Consider the following 26,108-nt stretch of genomic DNA (forward strand, 5'->3'; position numbering starts at 1 on the left):
GTATCGCCCAGTGGTGAATTCATACCCCCAGCTGCCCTTAGGCAGGCAGACAGTGGACTGCCCCCCCCCATTTCCCCAAGATGGCTCAAACAGCAGGGCAACCACCCCTCTGGGGCAGCTGCCTATAGGCGCTTGCCTCCTCTGCCCATCAGCAAATCCCATTCTCAGCCAGCAAGAACATTTTGAAAGAAAAAAACTCCCCATGAAGTTTCCCTTTTGAAAAATTCAGGCTGGTGCTCAGACCTCGGGTATTAAAAAGGTGCAAAAAAACAAAATAAAATCCCACACCTGAAGGTATGTGTAGGGGGATTTCAAAATTAAATCCCCAGGTGTACTTTTCCACACCAATCCCGACTCCGCCCTCAGCTGAAAGCACGTGCGCCGTCATCCAGCGTGCGCCCTTTCAGCCAGATTCACAGGAGGGTAAAAACCCCATTTTTACACAGAAAAAAAAACACACGTTCATCCCTGTGAAATGTGGTTATTGGCCGTAACGCCACCGATTCCTGCATCTATTCACCCACCACCTGCTTATACGAAACAACATTTTATCCCTGGCCCCTCTCTGTACTCTTGAATCCTACCTAATTCCATAAATGCTGGGTAAGCAGAGTACAAGGAGCAGCAGTGTGACGGGCTAATAAGGCTGTGCAACGTTTAAGGAAGGAGAGCTCTGCTGAAAACTCAGTGGCATTGTCAGATGATGAATTTTATTCATGAAACTTCACACAAGATACAGTCCCACCCCACCCCCAACACGGCCATGTTTCGCCAGAAGGGCTGCTTCGGGAGGGACCCCCCAAAATAAGGTTCACATCTGTATAAACGACAAAGAAATTGAGGCAGGTGCAGCAGAAATACATACATACATACCACGACTCGGAGATACAGGGGGGAAAAAAAAAAACTGGCCGGCAAAACATTCTGCAAGAATAAAAACGTGAACTCTTTATCACCTTGCGATTAAGCATCAGGAAAATCACGTACAAAAAAAAAAAAAGAGACATGTACGAGAGAACCAAAATTATAATACATACACCAAGCTGAATTTCAAAGAAAACCGATCCAGTACAGGTGGTGCACACGTGCATTCGTTCTGTATCAGAATAACGTAATAGTAGTAGGAGTACATTTAACAGGCAAAGAAAAATGCAACGCTCACCAATCTAAGGTTCAAGGGACAAATTAAAACCGCACTCGGGTAGATGTTCTGCAGCAAAAGAATTAATGAAAGTATTTCGCCAAAATTATATGTGGAGGCTTAATTAACCTCAGGTCGCACAGTGAACTGAGCAGAGTATGTTGCGTTGTTAAAAGCAGATTCGCTATAAAACAGAGTGAATAAGGAGAGTTCCAAAAAAAAAAGGGCCGTCAGCAAGATGGTTTAATCCGCGAGCGAGCGCGCACAGCTCAGGTCCCAGATGAGAAGGGCGGGCCCTTACAGCGCAGTGACATCCAAGGAAAAGGCATCAGAATTTCCCACCAATGTGGGACGAGTCATGTGACCGGGGAGAGACAATGGGGGAAGAGCTAGAACTCCCAACAAGAGCGGCAGAACACAAAACCGGCAGAGTACTGAAGTACCTAACACATAAAGGAACCAGCAAAAAGGCTGAGAGCTAAAAGAAAGCAGGCCGCTCAGTTTCACAACTGAGGCCATAAAGAGTTAGGGAGTGGAGCTCGAAGCCCCATCGTTGTTCTCTTCAAGTGAGGTGCGCTGAGAAATCGCCGCCTCTGCTAGGGGAAGCTGTATTATTATATTACTGGAAACCATAAGCCGGCAATAGCATGGGACAGTGAGTGACCAGTGGGGCTTCCATTCGGCCAAGTCCTGAGACGGGAGCGATATTCAATGTCACAGGTCCTCAGTGTGCGCACTACGTAAAGGAGAGAGACAACACGGGCATTCAGGCCAATGCAATATCGTCTCGCGTAAAACAGGCGCCCATGACCGAGCCTAACCGAATGACACAAACCGCGCAGCTAGAGCAACGGTCAGAGTGATGTCTAAGGGGGGTAGCATTTACCCGTCTTAGGGTGTGTAAACACGGAGAGCGATAGAGACTGGGGGCAATCCAAACACTGGGTTACAGGGCAAAATGTTTTGCATGCAAATTGTTGATGGTAAGCGGCAAACGTAATTTTTACTCCCCTACAAAAGGCAAAATGGGGTGTAGCCTGAAAAACCGGCTGCGGTGACAAGATAGCCCGAAGTCAGCAGATGGTAGTGCAGACTTGATTCACCCTCTCTGAAAAAGTGAGAGCAGAACGCTCGTCAGACGATCCGAGCTCTTTCTAGGCCGGGTTAGAAAAAGGAGGTCTCTGCTAATGTAGAGCGCACGTTTATATGCTGTGTTAACACGGAAGGATAGCCTCTCTCTCGGAAACGGGAAGTCAGGGCTTTGGATTTGAAGACAAAGTCACTACGTGAGGAGCAAAGACTTCTTAGCCTAAAGAACTGGAGAAGGGAAATCCATAAGGGCGGAGGGTGATGGCTAGAATAATGCAATAGGGTGTTAAGGTCAGTCGATTTCTGGAAGAAAGTGGTGTTAAAGGAGCTTGGTCCCACGGGTAACCAAAGTATCCAGGAATGCAATTTCTGAACAATGCAAATCATATTCAAACTGTAGATTTGGACTGCAGTTAAGCCAATCGAAAAACAAAAAAACCCCTGCACATTCCATGGGGTCTGATTTTAAAAAGCATTTACACACTTAAATTGGGTTTTACATGTGTAAATGTACTTTACCAGTATAAGTGGGCTTTTGAAAATTGCTACAATATATACCATTGAATTATCCATAGGATTTATTCGCGTAAGTGGCTTTTGAAAATTGCTAAGATAGTATGTTACATTTATGCACATAACTTCTTTGAAATTCACCTGTATAAATGCACCTACGCGAGTAAAACCTATTGAAAATTCAACGGCATAATTGTAACAATTTTTAAAAGCCCACTTACATGTGTAAAGTGAATTTACAGGTGCAAAACCCAGTTTTAAGCGTGGGAATCCTTTGGGAAAATTGCCCCCTCAGTAAGCATGCTCCCGCTGCGATGTCAGCTTGGGCCGGGCTGACTGGTGGGTCAAACAAAACAACGCAACAATGGCGCTTGGGTTTCATGGCATCCTTGAGGTGGAGTTGCTGGGAAAGCACTATTTTAAAAACACAGCCCTCCGTTTCCACAGTCTTCACAGACCCAGCGGACTAGGCTAAGCAATGTCTGGTCTCCCATTCTTAAAATGCTACCTTTACACGCCTCTGTTTTGACTCACTAATCTAGCTGTTGAGACTGGGATGCTCTTGGTGATCTGGGTGCGCCTTCTTGTGGTACTTTCTTGTGGTCCTTTTATGTACTTTTTTCCATGCATATGCTGGCTCGGTTGCCCATCTCGTATATATGTGCTTGTATATATACTCGTATATATAAACTGGGATTCCTTAGCTCGGTGATTTTGGGACAGTGTTCCGGTGATTGCAAACTTATCCCATGTACCTTAACACAGGATGTCGACTAATGACTGTTTGGACAAGTGCACACCTGAGCGAAGTGGGAGGGGGGAGGGATGGACGGGTGGGGATAGAGGTGGGGGGGGATGAGGGTGGGGTGTTGTGTCTTTATCATACTGTCTATTGTATACTACTGATATTATGTACGAGGGTGCAAAATTGTTGATGATTTGTGGTTCATCCTTGGCTTTTGGTTACTTAATGTTTGCTGGTACGGACCTAACTTCTCTTTTTTGTCTTTGTAAGTTGTATGCCTCGTTTCAAACTTTAATAAAAAATATTACAAACAAAAAAAAAACAAAACACAGCCCTCATCATCACAGATGGGATTGTAATTCTGCGCCCCTCCAACGATTCTCTAATCGTTATTTCCCCCCCCCCCCCACACACAATTTATTTATCCATGTTCTTCATGATGACAGCAAATGGACCTACCCAAGTCATCATTCGTGGGCCACATATGGGTTCCAGAACCAGTAGCGAGACCCAGAGGAGATACCCCGAAGGAGCCTCACAAATCGGACCCAAGAAATGGTTCCGACTGGTTCCAATAATCCATGCTTCTGAAATCATGCATGAGGGGGGCTGCGGTTTCCATAGTGTAATGTATGGGCTGCAGCAGAGCAAAGCAGCAGCTAAAAGGCGCGTCCTGCAGTTCTCACCAGGAACCGCAACACTATTCCTATCAAAGCAGTGTTTACATGGGAAATTAGGGTTTGAAAATGGAGGAAGATTAAAAATGAAATGTGTGAAAATCGCTACTCTATGAAGCTGTGCAGCCCTGGCAGATTTCTTTTTTTTTTTTTCTATTTGCTAAAAAAAATCTGCTTGCATGACAATTACTATTCAAGATTTTTTTTTCTCTATTCATTTGCCAGAGATAACATTTAAAAAAAAATGTGGCAGAATCAAATCTATACAGAAAAAGGAAAAAAAAAAAAAAGTCATTTTAGGGTAAAGCAGCATTTTCACAAGCCAGCCTAGCTGCAAATTTCACAACTCATATTCAAAATGATACTTTCTAAGTAATTTGAATTGATTTCTCTTGGAAAACCTCCTACAAAGTCCATGGTCAACAGTACCCATGGACTCTGTACCTGCTTTCAGTGTGGGGTAAACCTTATGCAAAAACACCACATGTAGATTTGATAATCAAATCTGCATTTCCTGCTTTTCTTAACATTCCCTCTCTCTTTCCCTGGGAATGCCCGCCACCACCCGGCTTAAGTGTACCCGTGTTATGGAAGCTCGCGTGGGTAGAGACGGGTACAGCTTTCAGCCAAGCCAGTTTACCTGAGGAAATAGGTTTGAAGATTTCCTGTAAAATGACTTAGGGCTTTATTCAAAAGTGACTTTTCCCCAATGCTGTTCCTATGGTTAAAAAAAAAAAAAAAAAAACCCCAAATAAACCCACTCCATTGAATATGGCTTTTAGTTTAATAAAATCTTTCATTCACTGAAGCAGACTCAGACACACATTCTACAGAGGTAAACTGGCAGAGTCTGTCGCCTTACGATGCACACTCTCATTTTTAAGAAAACTGAAAAAGACTTGCATGTTTTCTTCTTGCTGCTTTCCATTTGCATGAAGTAGAAGATGCTGAATATGGACTATGTTACCTGTGTTTCTGCACATGAAGGTGGTATAAATAAGGTTAACTTGACCTTGGTCTAGAGGAGGAAGCATGCTCTCAGCAAGCTCAGGAGGAGGAATGTGTTAAATTGTCTTAGAAAAGCCTGCTTAACATGGGTTAAAGAGGGGGAAAGATATTTTGTGCAGATCCACAAATGTAAATTAATAAAGCTAATTTAGCTCAATGGTCAGTCTCTACTCAATAATGAAGCACTCAAGACTGTGATGCACTGGTAGAGTTGTGCAAGCAGATCTAGGATTAGGAGATGCTGCAAGTCAAGATATTTGCTCATCATCAAAAACTGGGCTACTATTTATGCTAAAAGCCAAGAGTGAATTGCACTCCTCTTTGGGAACTCAGTGGTCTATGCCAGAGTTATGCATGTTCAAAATCTGGAGAAAGAGAAGATTTAAATCAAACAAATGAGTTGAGATATATATTTGATGGTTAGTTTTTAAAAATTTGAATGTTAATGCTCTGCTTGAGTCCTACCCTACAAGTCTGCTATTCCATAAATGATCTTCTGTTCTATTCTTAGATTTTTAAACCACCTCATTCCCCAAAATGGGGAACCAAAACAGTTTACTGCAAAAAAACAATATAAAAACAAAAAAGTATGACATATCATAAATATGATAAAAGTCTCTAATGCAGACCCACCATATCCATACTCATTAGAAAAATGATAAACTGCATCACGTATATAACTAAACAGTAATACTCCCTCTGAATAAATACTATGCAGCACTAATGGTATTTTGCAAATAAGAATTAGATTAGTAAACTGTATTTGCATTTTACCTTAATTTGTGTTTTGATTTACTATAGTTTTGATAAGCAACTGAACTTCTAATAAAACAACAGATCATCATTAAAACTGCAGTGCACGAAGCAAAACACAATTAATATTCCCAAACCGGTGATATGGTTATCATAGAAACCAACATAGTAATTAACATATAAATTTCATTTCCAGAGGCTATATATATATATATATATATATATATATATATATATATATATATATATATATATATAAGCTATGTTTGCTGGGTGATTACGAAACAATCCTATTGCCCAATCTGTTGCAATCTTTAGGTGGGCCCCATGCATAGAATTTTCTATCCACTTCTGGCTGCAAATAGCCAAGTTGATATTACCGAGCAGTGCAACGAGAAGCTCCCTGCCTTCAATGAGTCCAAGATATTGTTTTAGGCTCTTATATTTTGATGTTAGTTTTTAAGAGAGTGTTGGATGCTATGGCACAATCTGGCAGGCAATTGTTATTGCTGTAAACACATCCCTTTCCAGGAGACTATTCGGAATTGTACGCGCAAGATTGCTCCGATTTCCTTCTTCTGTTTTACTTAGCTCAAGTATCCGGTGAGAATGCCACATAAACCGTTGCTACAAAAGGCAGTACAAAGAATAGGACCCACATTTATAACTGTGGTCCAAACTGTTATGTTTCAGTGAATCTCTAAGTGAACAGAACTGACACAGCCTCTACATAGTACAAAGATAAATTCAACATCTTTCTGCAATTTTTAATTCAAAGTTAATATCTGTTGATTTTAACAGATTGAAAATAATGAAATAGTGAATATGGCATGTGCAAACATCTGGACACCATTTCAGTTGATTCATTACTACTTTTTTAAAATAGTTATTAATAGGGTCCAAATGATTGATTCATAGGGACGGGGTAACTTTCAGACGGGTGCACATAATATGCATGTGCGTTGGCACATCCAGACACAGTGTTACGGCCTCGAGGGAGACGCCGGCGTTCCGTCGCATCTGGCCCCACCCCTAAGGGCTCTGAATTTAAAGGGGCCAGCGCGGGAACTCTAGGACAGCCCCGATGACGACGTCAGATGCTGCCGGGCCATTTAAACCCTGCAGCCGCCGCTAGACCTCGCCTTGCAACGAGGTTCACTCTTCTGAGTTGCAAGTTGCTGCTTTGGACTCCTGTCTGTCTTTGGCTTCTGACCCTGCTTCGTCCATCGACTCCGGCTTCAGATTCCGTCCCTGGCTTTGGCTTCTGACTTCTGACCCTGCTTCGTTCATTGACTTCGGCTTCAGCTTCCATTCCTGGCTTGTCTTCGGCATCTGACTTCGGACCTTGGCTTGTTCCTGGACTCCAGCTTCAGTCCTCATCTCTTCGCTCGCCCAGAGGATTCTCCTAAGTCCCAGCAGCTCAGATCCTCAAGGGCTCCTCTTGGGAGGACCGCGGGCTTCCAAGGGTGAAGTCTCTTCTGGCCTCCTGGGCTCTACTGCTTCCGTCGACTACCTCTTCGGCTGCTTCTCTGGTCCTTGGTCGCATAGGATCACACCTAAGTCCAAGAGGCCTGGGGGGACCTCGGGTTTCCAGTGGTGAAGCCTTCTTCGCAACTCCTCTTCAGCGCCACCTCCTGGCTGCGACGCCCACTGTGAGTCCCCACAGTGCACACCATCAGTCTCAGCTGGCCCAAGGATCCACTCCCCATAACACACAGCAATTTTATAATGTGTGCACATAACACGCATGTTATAAAAGAGCCTAGATGCCCATATATGTGCACATAATTTTAAGCTTGTGTGCACCCAGCAGTATATGTCGGATTTGAGCTACGTGAGGGAATTTTCTAAAAGGTGCGCGTCCACACCATGACCATTTCACCAGTTTGTCCAGTCTAGAGTTAGGTCCTCCAAACCTGCCTGGTTCTTTAGCCTGCACTCCCCAGTTACCCCAGTCCTCTTAAACCCCTCACAGATGCCTAGAAATACTTTTAACATATACACCGCCTCCATAGCAGAAATAAAATTACATGGCATTGCACCTGGCATTGTACCCAGGACATACGTACCTGTGTGCATATCTCTTGACTCCGCCCCACCTACACCATACCCACATTCCGCTTCTTTTATGACCAATGTGAAATATTCGCACATCAGGACTTGTACACACATGGGTGTGTACAAGTCCTGCATGTAGGACATGGGTGGACGCACACATGTCCTACATGCATGCACCCTCCATGATTTTGGTTTTTAAAATGCACTTTTAAATCCTCAGATTACTCAGATGAAGATATTTCCACAGTTGAACAAATACTCTCACCCTTCTAATCTTTCAGGTCATGATTGTTGTTCTGCCTACTTTCAACAATCAAGGGTTCCTCTAAGTAGCAGCTGTCTGAACATTTGAAAAAGAAGATAATTTACTCTTACAAAACAGAGGACTATAAAAAAATGCTTCCAGCTAGCAATTTCAAGTGGCAGAAACATTAAGAAATGGAAGTTAAATGGAACTGTTGAAGTCAAAGCAAAATCTGGAAAACAAAGAAAAATCTCTGAAAAAACTGTCTGAAAAACTAGTCAGATTTGCAAAACAGAACACACAGATTACTGCAACCAAAGTGCTGAAAAGTTTAGCGGACATTGGAGTAGCTGTCTTAAGGTGCAGCATTCACAACGATATGAACAGAAGAGTTGCCAGAAGGAAACCTATTCTATGACATTCTCACAAAAATCATTGTCTAAAGTATGCAAAACAAAGCCTTGCTATGCCTCAAACTTTTTGGAACAAAGTGCTTTGATGAAATGAAAATGGAACTGTTTGGCCTCAATCACACAAGATACTGTATCATTTCTTAACAATGTTTCTGAAAGTTGAAATTGCTAGCTGGAAACATGGCACTGGGTGACCTGGAGAAGTGGCTCAATTTTACGAGCATCTGTTTTCCTAACCTGACCACCAGCAAGACTTTTTTTTTTTTTTTTTAATTAATTCTCTCTTAGGTTACTCCTTTTTTCAGTCACTCAGATTTAATATCACCACAATATTAAGTCAGAGAAACTACAGAAAAGCAGTATTTTATATTTTACATAGGGGGTAATAGCTAATAGCCTCTTTAACATGGCATTTGTATGTGATGAGCACTATTAGCTACGTGCTGGTTTGGACGCGCTAATCCTCTTATTGCATAAGGGGTTATGGACACATGTTCAAAACGCACATCCAACAGCAGGTTAACCTGTGTGCTAGCCTGAGCGCACGGTATTGCATTGGCCTGTTTGGGCCTTAACAACTTTTTTAAAATTAGTAATGAATCAATTGTAAATGTCCAAGTTTTTGCACATGCCATGCTCATTGAAAAAAATAAAACAATCTGTTAAAAATCAGGAAATAATTTTACATTAAAAATTGCAGAAAGATGTGGTGTTTAATTTTGCATTATATAGCGGTTGTGTCAGCTTCAGATGAATTAGAGAGTCAGTGAAACATACAATTTTGATCAGCACTACCTAAATTTTTGCACACAACCATACATAGGATTTCAGATGCACGAATTGTTGGGATCAACCAAAACCAATTTGTTGGAAACAAATTGTAAGATGCCATGAAAAAAACAAAACAAAAAAACAACTTTACAGCTAATCAAGATAACCAAGCCATAACACTCTGAATCAGAGTTTAGCCAAGGTGACCCCATTTTAGCACTGGAAAATTCACATGACTCCAAAGGACAACCAAGACAAATCATTCCACTCTCACCCTCACTGCACTCCAGCTGATCCCCTCTCTCTTAATCTCCACTCTCTTTAGTCAATCCTCTCCCTCAACTTTCACCCCCTCCAGAGGACCTCCTCTCTCAACTTCTGCCCCTCCAGCAGATACCCTCCTCTTACATCTCCTGATTCCTCTCGCCTTCCCAGTCCAGCAGCTCTCTCACCTCCTTCAGCCCTTCTTATACCCCCCCAACTGATCCTCTGTCATCCCTTCCCTGGCCCCATTACCTCCAAACTCTTCCCCCTCTCTCATCTCCCAGGCTTCCCTTCAAGCCTTCTCTCACATTCCTACCAACTGATTCCCTCTCACCCTCCCCAGCTCCTCGCTTACATTCCTCTTCTTTCACCCTCCACAGCTGAGCCAGCCCTCAAATCCCTCCTACATCTGATCCCTCCTTTTAAAACATCCCCCTGGCCAAGGTCAGCAGCAACACATTCCTTTGAGACGGGCCAAAGGTGATAACGACTGGTAAGAAGAGAAGGCAGGCTGACGACAGAGGCGACATTTTTCTCTTGGGTAAGTTCAGTGGTAAGTGAGGATCCATGGCAATATCCACCGTCCCGTGCACACAGCCATACGTAGGATACCTCCCCTCTCCTCATGGCTGGTCCTAAGCCACGTGGCGAGGGCGGAGGAGGGCAGAGTGTGCACGGGGGCAACGATCTGCAAGCGGAGGCAGCATCAGTAATGAAAGTCAGCATGAGGCCCCCCCCCCCCCCCGAGCCAGTGCAAACTCACGGGCCCTGCAGCAGCCCCGTTGCCTCCTTGAGCAGGGCTTCCCGTTACCACAGGAACTCACGTGAGGGCAGGAACCACAGCAGGGCCAACGAGTGCCAGCTGCCTCACAGGCCCCCCCATGCCGACCTCCACTACTAATGCTGCCGGCGTGCCTGAAGAGCGCTGCCATTTTGAGTCACTGGTGACCCCAGCTGAAGGCTGTGCAACCCCATTTGAGGTCCAGACCCACAGTTTGGGAAGCTCAGCTCTGAAATGAAGACATGGCAAGACCGAACACACTATTTCAACTTCTAGTATCACATGCTCATGTTTATTTATACTTTAATGAAGACAGGATTTCTTCCTTCCTGCTATGGATAACCAACAGCATAGCACCAGGGCTCAGCAGTCCTGGACATATAAGCACAGTTTAGATCACAAAACTATTGAAAAGACCTGGAGATGAACAAGGTAGAGTATTTTAGGAAGGGGCTCTGTCAGGGTATAAAAATATTCTGATGTGGTGGCTACTTATCCTTAAAGGAGCAGGGTACGCACATGGGATTCTTAAGAATGTGGATCTCTGAAAGCCACTCAAAGCATAATCCCGACACAAAAGCCTACTTCAGCTGCAGCTCATAATCAGAAACACTTCAGAAAGATCATTATAGGCAAAATAGTCAGGGTTTTTAATATAAAAATTAAAATTGGGAGGGGGGGTGGTAAAAGTCAGGCATTAGATTATTATTCTTGTTATATTCATACTTTTATACAGCTTTTCTTCAAAGAAAACCCTCGCCCCGAAGCAGTTTACAAAAATCAAACAGTAGAACAAAATGAACATCCCAGGCCCGATACTCAGTGCCACTTGGGCCAACTTTGGGTTTAGCTGGCTAAGTGATGCCGTTTGAAGATCCAGGCACATGCAGTGGCTGCCACTTAGCTGGCTAACTTTTTGTCCGGCTAGAAGGTTAACCAGTTGACTGAGGAGTGGGACGGGTGTGTTCTGGGATGGGGATTCCTAAATCGGCGAACTTGGCCGCATAAATGCAGATATTCGACGTTTATCTGGCTTGGTTAGCCAGAGAAGTCTAGGAAGGCTATGCGACCGTCCCAAAAGTTAGCCAGATAATAAACATTTCCAGTTAACTATAAGACAGCTGAGTCCATTCACCAGCGCCGCTGAATATCTCAGCCAAGTTAGCCAGATAATGGCTTAATACCGGCCTCTCTCCCCACCCCACCCCCCCCCCACCTCAAAAAAAATAAAATCCTATCAACCTTACCCCCACCCACCTCACTCTTATTAAAGGAAAGACAAGACTATAACAATTAAACAGAGAATAAAAAATATTCTCCCTCCTTCAATAGGTTCCCATTGTGGCTGATGGTCTCTGTGTCCAATAAGTTCTGAAAAATTCCAATACCCTATTAATTACTCTTTGTAAGTATAAATTAGACCATGGAACAAAAAACTGTCCTAAGCGTAATAAACCAGAACCACTTGCTTGCCGGCATGCCACTTGTACCTGCATGATTTTCCAGCACAGGGTCAGTTCCTTAGGCACAAATACATCTGTAGAAAAATGTCAGCATTCTTAAAAGCACAGACCTTAATTAAATCAGTGCCACTCTTCTAGCAAATGCCTTTTCAACTCTTACCATTCAGAATGCACACTTATTTTATAAACCTTTTTCATACCACTTTTGCAGATAAACCGTTCAAAGAACTGTACAATCTAACCAAATGCGACATAAAACAAGATAAAACCAGAAACAAAAAAAGAAAACACAAACAGAAGCCATAACCAGAGTATAATCAACAAGTTCTTCCCTCAAAACCCCCACCCCTAATATATCTGAAACCAGATCTCCAAAACAATGATGGTACAGAGGACATAGATGGTGAACAGGATATGTTTGATATCACATCGTTTTATACTGAAGTTTGCGTATTTTATTATTATTTTGTAGATTGCTTTGAATGATTTTTTAATCAGTAAAGTGATTTGATAAATGCTATTTAAAAAAAATAAAATCTCAGATAGTCCCACATTAGCACTCCATGATCGAAGCCTTAGCCTTGTGACAAAAAAGCCACACCTTTACCTTCTTTCTGAAGGTCAAATAATCACCAACTGAAGGCCCAACCGTGCCCTATACCAGCTTAAGCAGTAGGTATTGCTAACAACGCAGCCTGACTTGACTACAACTGGCCACCAGGTGTATCCAAAACCACTTTGACTGCCAAGCACGACACGCCAGCTTCTAGATCCCCTCGTTGGTGCTGTGTGTGTCCAACAGCTACCCTATCGTAGCATCATCCAGTGAAACTTGTATGTGAGAGCAAGGCATTAAAGAGCATCTGCTTACTAGGATACGTTATTGATTCTACTATTTACTGTCACATATTCTGGATATGCAACATCTGCGCTCTAAGACCACTTGTTCGCAGAAGGATACAAATGCAAGGCCGCGTGACGGTCTTAATTGAAATTTTTTTTTACTGCATTTTATTTTTTAAGCAGTAAGCATCATAGTTATTTTTCTTTTTGCCAACAAGTCACAGAAAACATCTCTGCTCGTGCAAAAGCCAACCTCCCTACAAACGCTGTCAGCTTCATGTCCAGGAATCCTAAAGGGCTCTGTGGCTCTTGTTTAAACTGAACTCCTTGGCTAAACTGTGCTGCCTGACGAAGCAAAATAAAGAGAGGTTTAACCGATTAGAAGACAGACCGATATATATGGGGGGGGGGGGGGGGGGGGGGGGAGGGGAGTGTTCCCCCTCGAAAACCGTTTGGAGAGTACCCATTACGAGCTAGAAGTGCACCAGTATTGGTTTTGCTTTGGTTGTAAGTATCATGAGCTCCGTTTTTCAAAAGACTTTCTCCTACTCTGTATCTATGAAAAAGCTCTAAAATGGGGCCCAGTCTGGAGATGGGGAACAATCTGAACTGCATGCATTTTTTTTGCCTGTTTCATTGAGTGGAATAGTTCTTGACATGGAGCATCTCGTACAGTAGCTCGCAGACAGGGGCTGAATCATACGGTAGTACAGAGGACAATGATATCCCAACTGAAAGTGAATATGGAAATAACTATTCAATTAAAGCAGCAATGCCTCCTGTAAAACATGTAAAAACTTGAAAAAAAAAATAGAAATGTTTGTAGAGAGAGATGGACAGAGAGAAGAGATCAGGTAATGCCTACGGTTATCGTATTCCTAACCCTAAACTGCTTAAAGCCCACATAAATCTGAGCACGTGAAAGTCGCAGAATAAGTGGTGCGAGGGGGGTGTCAAACCATGATTTCTACACTTACCAGTCCAGAGCACTATCCACTTTGCCACCCTGTCAAACATTTAAAAAAAAGACTTCATGTGAAGAACACAATATTTTACTTAGCAATGTAAATCAACAAGACGGATCTCAGTGGCTGTGCCGCACGCTGCCATGCAAAAAAAAACCAGGTTTTAATTCCCGGTTCCTGCCACTTAAGATCGACCTGGGATGAAGCTCGTGCGGAGAGGAAAGGTTCACAAAACCCGGGACAAGGGAGCCTCAGCCACTGAACAAACAGCAAACACCCAGTGACCAGACTCAAAATGCACCTGCGCCAGCTTCCGGAAGGACCCACGCTCTGTGGCTCCCAGCCAAAGAACAACTGGAAATGAAGGTTCGTGATGACATAAACCAACAGAGGCCACTTCCGACTGAGCAGCAAAAAAAAAAAAAAGGGAGCATTAAGAAACTGCTGGGCCAATGCAAATGTATAAGTTAACACACCAGCATATTTTGCATGCCAAAGCTCTGCTCTAAATAGTGTTCTCTTCCCCTATATAAACTTTTTAATTAAATACTTAAAAGAAAAACTTCTCCATGTCTGTCACCGTAACAAACTTGCTAAGACAAAAATTCTTGAAGCATTAAAAACGTGACTTTTAAAATGCCCTCTTATGCTTGCCATCATTTTGCATAAACGGGAATTGCCATCAGGTTCTCTCTCTCTGCGATTCTAACACGGTCCATTTTCTCACCATTCAGACACAGGCCTAGAATCAGTTTTCTATTTGGAAAAAAAAAAAAAAAAAAGGTTTCTTTTATTATTTTAACTAGGGGAAACGATGGGAAGCAGAAATTAGAAGCACTTCCTTCCTACGCACACCAGATAGTAGGAATAAAAAGGAATTTCTCTCGCTCAGGCAGAATTCAGAGTCTAATTTTATCTATTAATACCAATTCTGAACTAATTGTGCCTTGCTTTGTAGAAATAAGCAGTAATAAAGCGTTTAATTAGGAGAGAGGTGCCAATAATTATTCTTAGCAAGAGCACTGGGGGACCTGATACCACCAATTGTTATGATAAGTCAAGGTTGTTGCCTGAAAGGGAAAAAAAAAATAAAAATCAGGGTCAGTGACAATTTATGGTGTATCAGTCCAATTCATGTTTATGTATGGAACACACATGATCAAATAAAAAGAAGCACCGAGCAAAACGCATTCAAATGCAGAACCCGGACAAAAGTTGCAAACTTATTATTTAGCAATTATCAACAGATTTTGTTTTGCCAAAAAGATGTCTTGCAAACCAGAATAGGCTTGGTTTTCACATGGCAAGGCGGAATGAAGTGGAGCGAAGTCACTTAACACTGGGACGTGGTGGGGGAGTAGGTGGCACATCGAATTCCTGTTCCCTTTTGCACCACTCTGCTCTCGATTCACCTCCATAAACAGAGCAAACTCCAGCACGGCCCCGGTCCTCTGCTTTAGATACCGAAATCCGCTTCCAGCTCACTCATTGGGAATCCGGACACGGTGCCGTTAGAGGCTGTGCCAGATGAAAGGCCCGACCCTGGGTTCTGGATTTCAGAGCTCTGCGCCAGGCACAAAATGAGAGAAATGCACTTATGTGTGTGAGATTTCCACTCCGGAAACACAGCCGGCGACAAAATCAGAGCTACGGGAACGTGAACGGCAGTCGCAGCCACTGGAGCCGGGCATTGTCTTCTCATACGTATAGCGAGAGACGTCCTGTGCTGAAAGAAATAATCTTAAGAGCCCTAAGATGGGGGCAGAAAAAATGGTTTGCAGCATTAAACAAGGGGGAAAAAAAACAAAACAAAAAAACAACTTTAGTTTTGATTTCCGTACACAGCAGACCCCCCCCAGATCGATTGGCAGCAAATAAGTTTTGTCTGCTCTGTGGAGTGTGAGATGGTGGACATTACCAAGGTTAAAGATTAACGGGGTAAGGTCTTTGCTGATCTGGGGGAAATGCTCCTTTCGGATGACGAAAAATAATCCCTGGAGGGTCGGTTATCAATGCGTGGGTGCAGAAGATCCTATTTGTGTCGAAAACCGATGCTCTAGAAAGTTAACCAATGTATGTGGTAGAGAAGGGGGGTGGGGGGTGTCGCTCCTCAGTTGAATTTCTGTCTGGACCTCCCTGACAGTGCACTACCCACTTTGCAGCAATGCCACTGCTCTCATGCACGTCTCGAGTTTAAAGGTCCATTTTAGATGCAGGTACCACTTAAAATGAGTATTTCCCCCCCCCCCCCCCCCCCCGAGTCACAATTAATAGGGATCGGTGGGAGGGCCCCTTATGGATTTCCCTGTTTCTAAAACTGCAATCCTCCGGCAGAAGAAGAAGAAGATTGAAAACCATTGTGTTACATTAATTAGAGCCATTAGCAATAGCCCTCCATCAGCCTCTCGTCCGCAGCCCTATCCCTGAAGGAGGGCAAAGCGCCTTCTGAAGGGGTTTCATTAGCGCTTTCCGTAGGATCATTAGAGGCTCCCCTTGGGTTTTCAGCTTTCTTTTACGACTGATGCAATGAGACATCATAATACCAAGCTGTCCTGGTTAAAAAAAAAACAAAACAGCACTAGCCTACAATTCTATAGGCGACGGGCTTTCGTTTCATGTCGTTTTGTAAAAAAAGTTAAAGAAACATTAATGAAATTGTTTTAGTTTTTTTGTTTTTTTTAAATTCAGCGCCAACACCCCCCCCCCCCCCCCCCCAGACAACCCCACCGCAACCATTTAACTCCGATGCAGGTGCAAAGGGCAGGAGGGAATCCCCCCCGTCGCTCCTGCCACTCCAGCTCGCCTCAGGACTGGCCGGCACCATTTCGACATCGAGACCTGGTGAGATAGGAGGACCTGGGGATCGCTCCTGTCCCCCCCCTCCCCCCGGACCCATAGGTGGGCTGGAGGTGATCCAGGGGTCTGGGGTTCACTGTAGGGAAGCCAGGAGGGGCATTTCTCGGAAGAGGTAGAGGGGAAGGGAACCGGATGGGGCCTGACCCAACATTTTTACTAATTTTAAAATTTATCTTCACAGGAACACAGTAATGACGGCAGATGAAGACCACACGGCCCATCCAGTCTTCCCCACAAGCTGCTCGTGGTAGTAACTGCCACGTCCCATGTTTTATGACATTGTCACTATAGGCAGAATATAAGACATTTTTAAATAAATACCCATTTAATGTTTCGTCCTCATCGGGGTGAGTGGGGGACGTATTTCCGGATGTAGGTTCTGAGTCATCCCCCCCTGGAGTTTCACTTTGTGACCCCTAGTTCTATAGTTTCCTTTCCAACAGAAAAGATTTGATGTTAGTGCATCGTTGATTCCTTTCAGGTATTTGAAGATCCGCATTACATCTCCCCTGTACCTCCTCTCTCTCTTCTAGGGAATACATATTCAGATCCTTTAACCTCGCCTTATCTTTCTTCCGATGAAGACCCCACATCATTTTGGTCGCCCTTCTCTGGACAGCCTTCATCCTTTTCGAGATAAGGACTCCAGGTGAGGCCTTGCCAAGGACCTGCAGAAGGGGGATCATCACCTCCTTTTTGGTTATTACTCTCTTGATGCATCCCAGCATTCTTCTGGCTTTAGCTATCACTGTCACATTGCTCTGCCACCTTCAGATCACCCCAAGGTCCCTCTCCCAGTCCGTACACATCAGTCTTTCACACACACACCCCCATATCACATACAGCTCTTTTGGATTACTGCATGATTCTGAACTTCTTGGCATTGAACCCTAGCTGCCAAATCTTCGATCACTCTTCAAACTTTGTTTTCAATGTTTCAAACAAACAAAACAAACAAAAAAAAAAAGAAAAATTAAAAAGAAAAACGAAATGAAACTGTTCAGCGGACACCTATACAATTCTGTATCTGCTTAACTAGAAATTTAGTAATTGTGGACAAGTGCATTAGCAAGCCTACAGAGCAGAAAGAAAAAAAAACCCCCCAAGAACAGTACTTTACTTGAAATCAGGAATCCACGACCTAATTTTGGATATATGGTTTTCAATTTTATTTATTACAGGATGCATCTCTCCTAGCCACCTTTCCTTCTCTAATTTGTCTTTTTATGTATAGTAGATTGAATCAAAGACTTGACTCATGAGAGACCGAAAAAAAAAACCCCAAAACACAGCACGCTAGCACTCTCGTTAATGGCGTACTGATCACACAACCATTGTGTGCACGGGCCCTGCGTAAGAAAGGTTCTCCCATGTAGCGTCTCTAGGAAGAATGCTTACTCCTCAGGACCCTATATAAATGCACCACTGTGCAAAGAGAGCAAGGTCTACATTCAACCGACCCCCTTCTTAATGCAGATATCAGACAATGCAACGCGGTACTGCTGTCCAGCAACAATCGGGCACACAGCAGCAGTCTTGATATGGAAAACATCAGCTTTAAATAAATAAAGACGCAACAATTACCCTTTCCAAAATTGCGACAACCATGTAGTCTACACGAGGTAGGGCAGGTACATGGCTAAAACCCAATCGTTCGTAATCATTTTAGCTGAGATAGCACAAAAGGCCGGATGTTAAGTCCTGAAAGACGGAAAGCAGGCAATCATGGCTTCCCCTTTCCCAACCAAACACAGCCCTTGCTGTTCTGTAGCTGCCTTTGTTGTTTTGTTTGGGTTTCAACATCAGTCTTGCAGCAATAGGTGTTTATGTTAAAATGCAGATACCTACTGACAATCTACAGGCACAACATCTGCTCAGCAATAAACAAGCCATTCACTGCTTGCCGGAAGGAACAAAGACAAAAAAAAAGGAAACAGAAAAACATATTCTATTGATCCGGCTGTGCTGGCAAGGGTAAAAGTAATGGACATGATAGGGGGGCCTAGTGCCCGTGGTGGTACAGAAGCCAGCTGAGAAAATGGTAGTGCGGTCGTTCACATGTAACATTAGAAAAGAAAAAAAAAAAAATTTCAATCCCTTGTGAAATCAGAAAGAAGTTAACAGTGGATAAAATAATTCCGCGACATGTCGTGTGTGCCGAGCGGAAGCTTGATTTCCCACTAGAAGCCATCGTTTCTGGCCACCCTTAGCTGCATTATAGCATGGCGACCGAGTCACAAAATACTGCGACCAATCTGCGAGCACTGCCAGCCACCCCGGTGCTTAATGCATTTGCCTCTGCAGTCTGTATCTAGCGTAAGAAAGCACTAGCGCTTGGGAAGGATTCGAGATAATGCAGAGAGTGTGTTAAAAAGAAGAAAAAAAAAATAGTATCCGTGTTAAAACTTTTAGCACAAAGAGGTACTCCAGCAGACCCGGCAATAATACGGCTGTACTGCAGTACAGAAAAGCACAGGTAATTGTCAAACATTTAGCACAGAGCACCACATAAAAGGGGAAGATAACTGGCTAAGGAGAACAGCCTATTCCATAACCGTGCACGAATTATGACCGTGCTCCTACTGGATTGGGTATTTCTTTATTTGACTTATAGTCCACTTTTCATGAAGTGACTTGTTTTATCAGGCGTTTAAAAAAATAAAATAAAAAAGCATTGCTCCTTACAAGATGCAGGCCTGCTAGAAAGATGGATCAGCAAAGGCTGCTACACAATTTAGTCAAACTAATTGCTTTTTAATAAAATATGGAGAACTTCTGCTGCAAGGTTTAGACCCTGTTGATGGTAGCATGTGGTACCCGTACCACCGTGGTACCAAAGCTGTGACTTGGCAGACGTGTGGCTCTCTGAAGTCCTTGTTCTGGTTCTTTTTGCACCTCACCATCTTTAAAGCAACAGAGGAAGAGAACCAAATCAGAGCTAACCTGTTCAGACAAACATGGCACCATGGTTTGTTGAGACTCAACTCAAGGGCAGCACGTATCAGTGAACGAGAAAGGCCGAGTGCCACTGATTTACAGACTTATAGCTAAATTTAAAAAAAAGCACAAAACATTCTGTGAAATATTTCCTTTTTATTTACAAAAGCCACTGAGTTAGTTGGAAGACAATTGAGTTGGTTTTTTTTTTATACATGATTAAAAAACAAAGTGTGATCAGGACAGCTAGGCTTAAGGAAAGACATACCTCCAACATTCTTCATAGTAGAGAAAAAATGTGTGGTCATAAAAAAAAAAAAAAAATACATAACACTTTACTTTCTAATTTCAATCCTGCCTTCATATATTTCTCATCCTTAGGGGGGGGTCTAAATCTTTTTGTTCTTCTTGGATTGTAATTCATGATTCCAGAGGCTTATCCAAGAGGAATAGGCCTTGCCCTTATACATTGGTGGATAACCTGCTAATAGAAAAAAAGAGAAAAAAAATATTCATTACTCTGTCAACTTGCTATGACTGTAGCAATTAAATGGTCTTTTAGAGTTCCACCCTGTCATTTTAAAATCTCTGTTAAAAAAATAATATCTCTGGGCAACCTATCTTCTCCATTTATCAGTTCACTACCAATTAATTAAATCAACTGTATCTTCTATGCAGGCTGGTTATCTTTCTTCAGAACTATGCAAACAAAAAATAAAAATGAGACACCAGAGACTTACCTAAATCTGGATGATGTGGCAATTCTGCTCTCTGCATTTTATCCTTCCTTGTGAGGGAGGATGTGAAGGGGAGCATGCAGCAAGACAGATTTCACAGTGGTGACACCTACTCCACAAACCACAGCACCATGATTCCACAAATCAGATCCATCTGTTTGATGTCCTTCTGGTTACTTAAAACCATAGCCCTACGTAGCCCAATAATCCCGTGCCCTACATGTTGCTGGATGCAAATATGTAGCACTGTATTTTGTTCTCATGCGATTTTATCATTGATTACTGAATGCATATAGATAGGGTGGCAGTAACAATCAGCAGAAACCACGGTATGTTTGCAATCAGAAGCACCCTGCTCATCGCTGGAAAAAAAAAAAAAAAGTCTGTCCTACTGCAATATCTAATCCATTTCTATGCCAGATCCTTGTAGGAGTTACACTCAGTTTCCTGCATTAGAAAATGTCAGCTTCTTAATGAGAAGAGCAGTGCTCAAATTATACATGTCTTAAAAAAGTGACGTGCCTTAATTTCTGAATGTCCATACTAGAATCTGTTAGTTACATATACTTATGTCTCTTCAATCTGCCCACAGATTACCAGGATTCTATGAAAGCTCTCTAGTCCTTTTTTAGAACTGTATGTGTCAGACTGCATGTGCGAATAATTTCTCACACACTGAAATACCGTACATATGCCTTCACTGGAGTGAAGCAAAGCCTATATATAGATAGATTTCCACACACACATATAGACAGATGTAGTTACATATAGCTAGATATAAAGATAGATATAGATCTCTCTAGACAGACAGAACAAAACAAATCGCACTTACTCATTTGTTTTCTGATTTGATAGTGCAAGATTGAAACTGTATGTAGTGGCTTTGTCTCAGCCCTGAAAGATTTTTTATATGGTTGCTCTGGGTATTGATGACGCTAGTTTCCAGGCGGAGAAAGGCTGCAACCCAAAATACAACTTTTAACAGTTCTCCGGTAGCATCGGGGAGAAATGAAGGGCTGACCGACAACGTGCATAGATGCAGAATACAAATTTCTGTACTGGGAGTGGAGGAAGGAGGTAGAGGATAAATAACAGTAACCGTACAAGTTTCACAGTCAGAAAGCAGAATCTTGCCCTCTCTGCCCTGAGGAAAATGTCAACAGGTGGGGGTGCATCAGACTAGCAGCCTTTCAGCATTAGGGGGCCAGTTGTGTCCAGGGGTTTTCTCCAATTTGTGTCCACAAACAATGAAGTACATTTTACAGGAATACTGCTGTCCAGTGCTGAAAATGAAGCTGATGGAAAGCAAACGGCTAACCCAGAGGGATTCAGTATTTATTACTCAGGGACACACTTTGACATGAAGCAAAAGCTCACAGAGCTACCTCCAAACTTCTCCCTGCCTTTAGCCTTAAAATGCAAAAATTAGCTCTGCTCCATTTTGGTACGAATTCAAAAATTCTATGGGACTTCACAACTTTGGTGGCATAAAAACAGACATGCTGAATCCCCTATGCTACAGGTCACATTTGGCACTGGAGCCATAGCTTACTATTAAACTCGCAATATGAAAATCTTTAGGAACAGATTTATTAAAATGGACCAGGTTAAAACACATTAATTAAAATAGCTATTAAAAATAATAGTAATTTGTCCACAGGGTTTTTTTTTTATTTTATTGAAAATTAGATTCGAGTGAATGGTTGTTGTTTTTTTTAACGTTAGTGCTGAATGTGTCTTAATGAAACCTCTAGTTATCAGCAACACAGAGCCAGTTAAATCCACCCTTTTAATTATATTTAAAAAAAAAAGCAGCCACAACATTAGCAGATAATAACCTAGAAAATGAAAAGTTCACCCATCATGTGTACATGCAACCCTCCCTCCTGAAATGCCATGAAGACTGATAAAAATGGAGTGAGATACAGAAAGGAAATACAGTGCAAGGGAAGACAGAAGAATCGGTCCCTAGGCAATCACACTTCTACTTAACTTACTGTTATGACCCTACATCGAAACTGAGAACTTGCCCATATAATCGACCTAGGTGATACTACCTTATTGAAATCTGGGGGAAAAAAAATTAATTGTGGTTGTAAGAGTTTTGCAAAAAAAATTTAAGGTACTTTTTTTTTCTCTGAAATATATTTACTGGCTGGCAAGACAATGTTTAATGTAATTTTTTAAATAGAATTGCAAGGAGGAAAAAAATGGTAGATAAACGTAGCCAACTGTGCATATTTCACAATCAAACACAATCTAACTTGGGTCGACAAGACTACACAACTGAAGATCCTTCATAGGTCAACTATGCACCTAGTCAGTTTTCTACCAAGTTGGACCCAGGAGAAATCTTTTGCCTATTTTTCAGGAAACTCTTGTAGGGGATGATAGGCGACAAAAGAGACAACCTCCGCTATACTGCATTACAATCAAATAATAAAATCATGCGTTTTCTGAATTAAATTATTGCCTTCCCAGCAGGACCAGAAGGCTAATAGTCCCTTCTGAAGGTCAAGCCATGCATTTATTAACAAGTCCTATCTCAAACCTAACAAAGAGAAATAATCAAAGCCCTGCATGGCTGTAGTATTTACCATGAAAAATGCGCTTGTTGTTCAGAAAAAAAAAAAAAATCAGAAACCTAGCAACAAAAGAATTAGAGGCAGACTTTTTGCTGCAATCTGTATAATGCATTAAAATGGTATCGCTCACTCTCTCCTTCCCCTCTGCTTTTGTGGGTACAGTTAAGTGCATATTCAAGTTCTACTGAAAAACTTGAGCATAACAAAAAAGAAATCACAGAAAAAATGAACCGTGAACAGCCAGAGGAGAAACAAAGAAAAGAGTTTAGAAAGTGAAATTACAAAGACATTTTTACCTAATACAGATAAATCAAGTAGAATGAACAGCAGCAAAGCATTCATTATTACTGGGAATAGTTGTCATAGGAAAGTCAAATGACATTTTAAATCTTTTGTAAACGCAGTTGTAAAGATCAGTTTGGTGATTTCCATACTGAAATAATGAAAACTAAAAACACAGGATATTGCCTAATTTGCATTTTAGAATCTGCATTTGGAAGCATGAAACACTGGTATATTTAGCAATTTATTGCATCAATAAATCCAGTACCCCCATCGCTGGCCTATTGAAGTTACTCGAAAAAAAAAAATGAAAGGTAGTAGAGATTCCTTACAGAGCCCCCAACATCACTAAAATCTCCCAACTTGAGGAAACGCGAGCAGCTCAAAAGTCAACGGGGGGGTCGCTTTGCGCCAGAATACAAAACTTGCACCCGATCTGCCGGCAAAAGCCTCCCATGCTTTCCCGGGGAGGGGGGGGGGACGGGGGACACCCTGGGGCCAAAGCGGACAAGACACGTTGAGAACCTTAGTCCCGATGGAGAAATACAAATATATTATCATCTACAAAAACCTCGCCAAGCACATTCAGACGGACAAGAGCTGCGTTGCGGAAAGCGCCAGGGAACTTGATGCTCAAAAGTTGGGAGTGAAAGCCGCAGCCGGTGGGGCAGGGGATTAAGAGCCGCGCCAAACTCTTCGGGGGGGAAAAAAATAAAAAAGGCTTCGTCTCTAGTTTGTGTTTTCAGGTGAATGCGAGCCCTTCCCCTCGCCCCGCGGCTTCCCTCTCGCTTCTGCTCGCATCCAGACCGGGCAGGGCAGCGGGCAGCGGGCAGCGGGCAGCGCGCGCCCCCCCCCCCCCCCTTCAGCGTTACTTAAACGAATGGGGCCGCTCCCGGCTAAATTCAGCCGAGCCTTACCTCGCTCTTCTCCGGGCGCTCGCTTCGGGACGCCGCGCGCGCCGGGCGCTCGCTTCGGGACGCCGCGCGCGCCGGGCGCATTCTTCTCGAGCCCCTGCAGCCGCCTTCCTACCAAGCCAATGGTCTTGAATTTAAAAAAAAAAAACCCCCACAAGGAAGGAGGCTTCGCCAGACGCGTCGTCTTCCCCCCTTAGGGAGACGCGAAGTAGAAGTTGCTCTTAAGGCGCGCGCAACACTCGGCTTTTCCGCCCGAGCTGCCTCGTGGGGGGTGGTGGGGCTGCTGCTCCTCCTTCCATTTGGAGCCGTACCGCCGGGGTTGGGATGGGGGGGGGGGAGTGGAGGCCAGTACCCCCACCCCCACCGTCTTTATATGGGGTGCAGAGACAATAGCCGGGGCTTAGCGTGGCGGCTGGAGGCTGTCTCTTTAAACCTCCGACCCACAGGTGGCCTGTCACATCTCTGGACGTCCATGACGTAATCTGGAACAGGAGCCGGCGGGGGGGGGGGGGGGACGGACAGACAGAGAGCGGGTGCCCGCTTCAAAACAAAAGTCCCCGAGCGACCATGGCAACAGATTGCAAGAATGTCAGCGCGCGCGCGCCGCTCGCGAGCAGCCTTCCCCGTCGCGCGGGGGGGGGGGCGGCGGACGGATGCAATCCCCAGCAGCAGTGAGCGCCCTCGGTGCCAAGGCGCGTGGCGCGGCTCCGGCGCGAGCTTGGCAAAGCGGCGGGTTGTCTCTGCGCGCGCCCCTTTCGCTCTCCCCCGGGGCGCCTCTCTTGTTCGCTTTTTCTCTCCCCACCCACCCCCGCTGCGCGCCGAGGAGGAGTAGCAGCCCCTAGATCCGCTGCCCTGCTTCATGTAAAGCAAAAAAAAAAAAATCCTACTCATTGCGATTTGCATCCCGTTATCAGGGGAGGGAGCCAACGGAGCAGCCGGAACGAGAGGCTCCTTTCTGCAGAGAGCAATCAAACGAAGGCGGCTTTTTTTTTTTTTTGCACAGTGGCTGCATCCCTGCCCCCCTTTTTCACCCTTTTCTAAATTGAATCCACGTCCTAACTCCCTACTGTTCTGTCAGGCTCTCGTGCACGCACAATCGCTTTCTTTCTTGTATTAATTGATGTTGCCATTTCTCCCCATTAACCCCCCACCTCCCCGGGATGATTGTCTGGGCGATCCGAGTCCCACTTGAACGGGCTGAAAGCTGGAAGGAGACAGCCTTTGAATGCCACCCCCCAGGCTTTTGCGCGTCGCCCCTGCCTCCATGGCAGCTCTCCTGCACTTCCACAAGCCGCTCAGCAGGGTTAGGTTCTTGCAAGTCCCTATTCTCAATGGCGCGAGGCATCCCAGGAGCCAAGATCAGTCAGATCCTGACCAGCAGGAAACAAAAAAAAAATGGTACTAGTTGCTTTCGTGTTCTTCCCTAATGCCAAAAAAAAAAAAAAAAAAAGTGCACTTGAAAATCTGGCAAGTCAGAAAAGTGAAAAGTCCCCAGTTTCAACTGATAACTGGATTTTGCTGCAGGGGAGCTTACTCTGGGTCTTGCAAACAATTCAATTAGCGAAATGTATTTGAATTGACTTTAGAATTCACCTAGCAAGTTGAAAGGTAAAACAACAATTTTCGCTGAACGCTGAAAGCAGCGGTATAGCAAATATTCGATTAGAAATCAAAAGAGCTGCAGGGGGATTTGGCTAAGTTAAGGAGATGAGCTATGCAATTACAAATGCGATTCGGTTTCGACAAATGTAAGGTCTTGCATTTAGGGAACAAAAGCAAATAAGCAATTTATAAAACAGGAGAGAAGCTTTTGGAAAATATGACTTGGGAAAATCACCAGGGTACCCAAACAGACAACAAATTGGAAATGACCTTGCATAGTGAAGAAGTAGCTAGCAATACAGTCAAAGTCCTAGGGTGCTTGACAAGAGTAATAGGAAATAGGAGTTAGAACCGAAGGGAATGAGTTAAACACGATCGAGGATAAAATTTAATATCAAAATAAATGTTTGCAGTCCAGGTTATAAGACTCTGGAACAGGGTAGAGCTGGATCTAACTGAAATACCTA

General features: G+C 43.6%; 1 long non-coding RNA gene across 1 annotated transcript in view; it reads right to left on the bottom strand.

The window, feature by feature from the left end:
- Positions 1-24,211, bottom strand: part of LOC115075470 — a 78,909-nt gene extending 54,698 nt beyond the window's left edge. Inside the window, exon 1 of the long non-coding RNA XR_003852526.1 lies at positions 24,043-24,211. This is a non-coding gene — a long non-coding RNA (uncharacterized LOC115075470). The remainder of the gene's footprint in view (positions 1-24,042) is intronic.
- Positions 24,212-26,108: the final 1,897 nt, after the last annotated feature.

This window comes from Rhinatrema bivittatum, chromosome 13 (genome assembly GCF_901001135.1).
Source record: "Rhinatrema bivittatum chromosome 13, aRhiBiv1.1, whole genome shotgun sequence".
Taxonomy (NCBI): Eukaryota; Metazoa; Chordata; class Amphibia; order Gymnophiona; family Rhinatrematidae; genus Rhinatrema; species Rhinatrema bivittatum.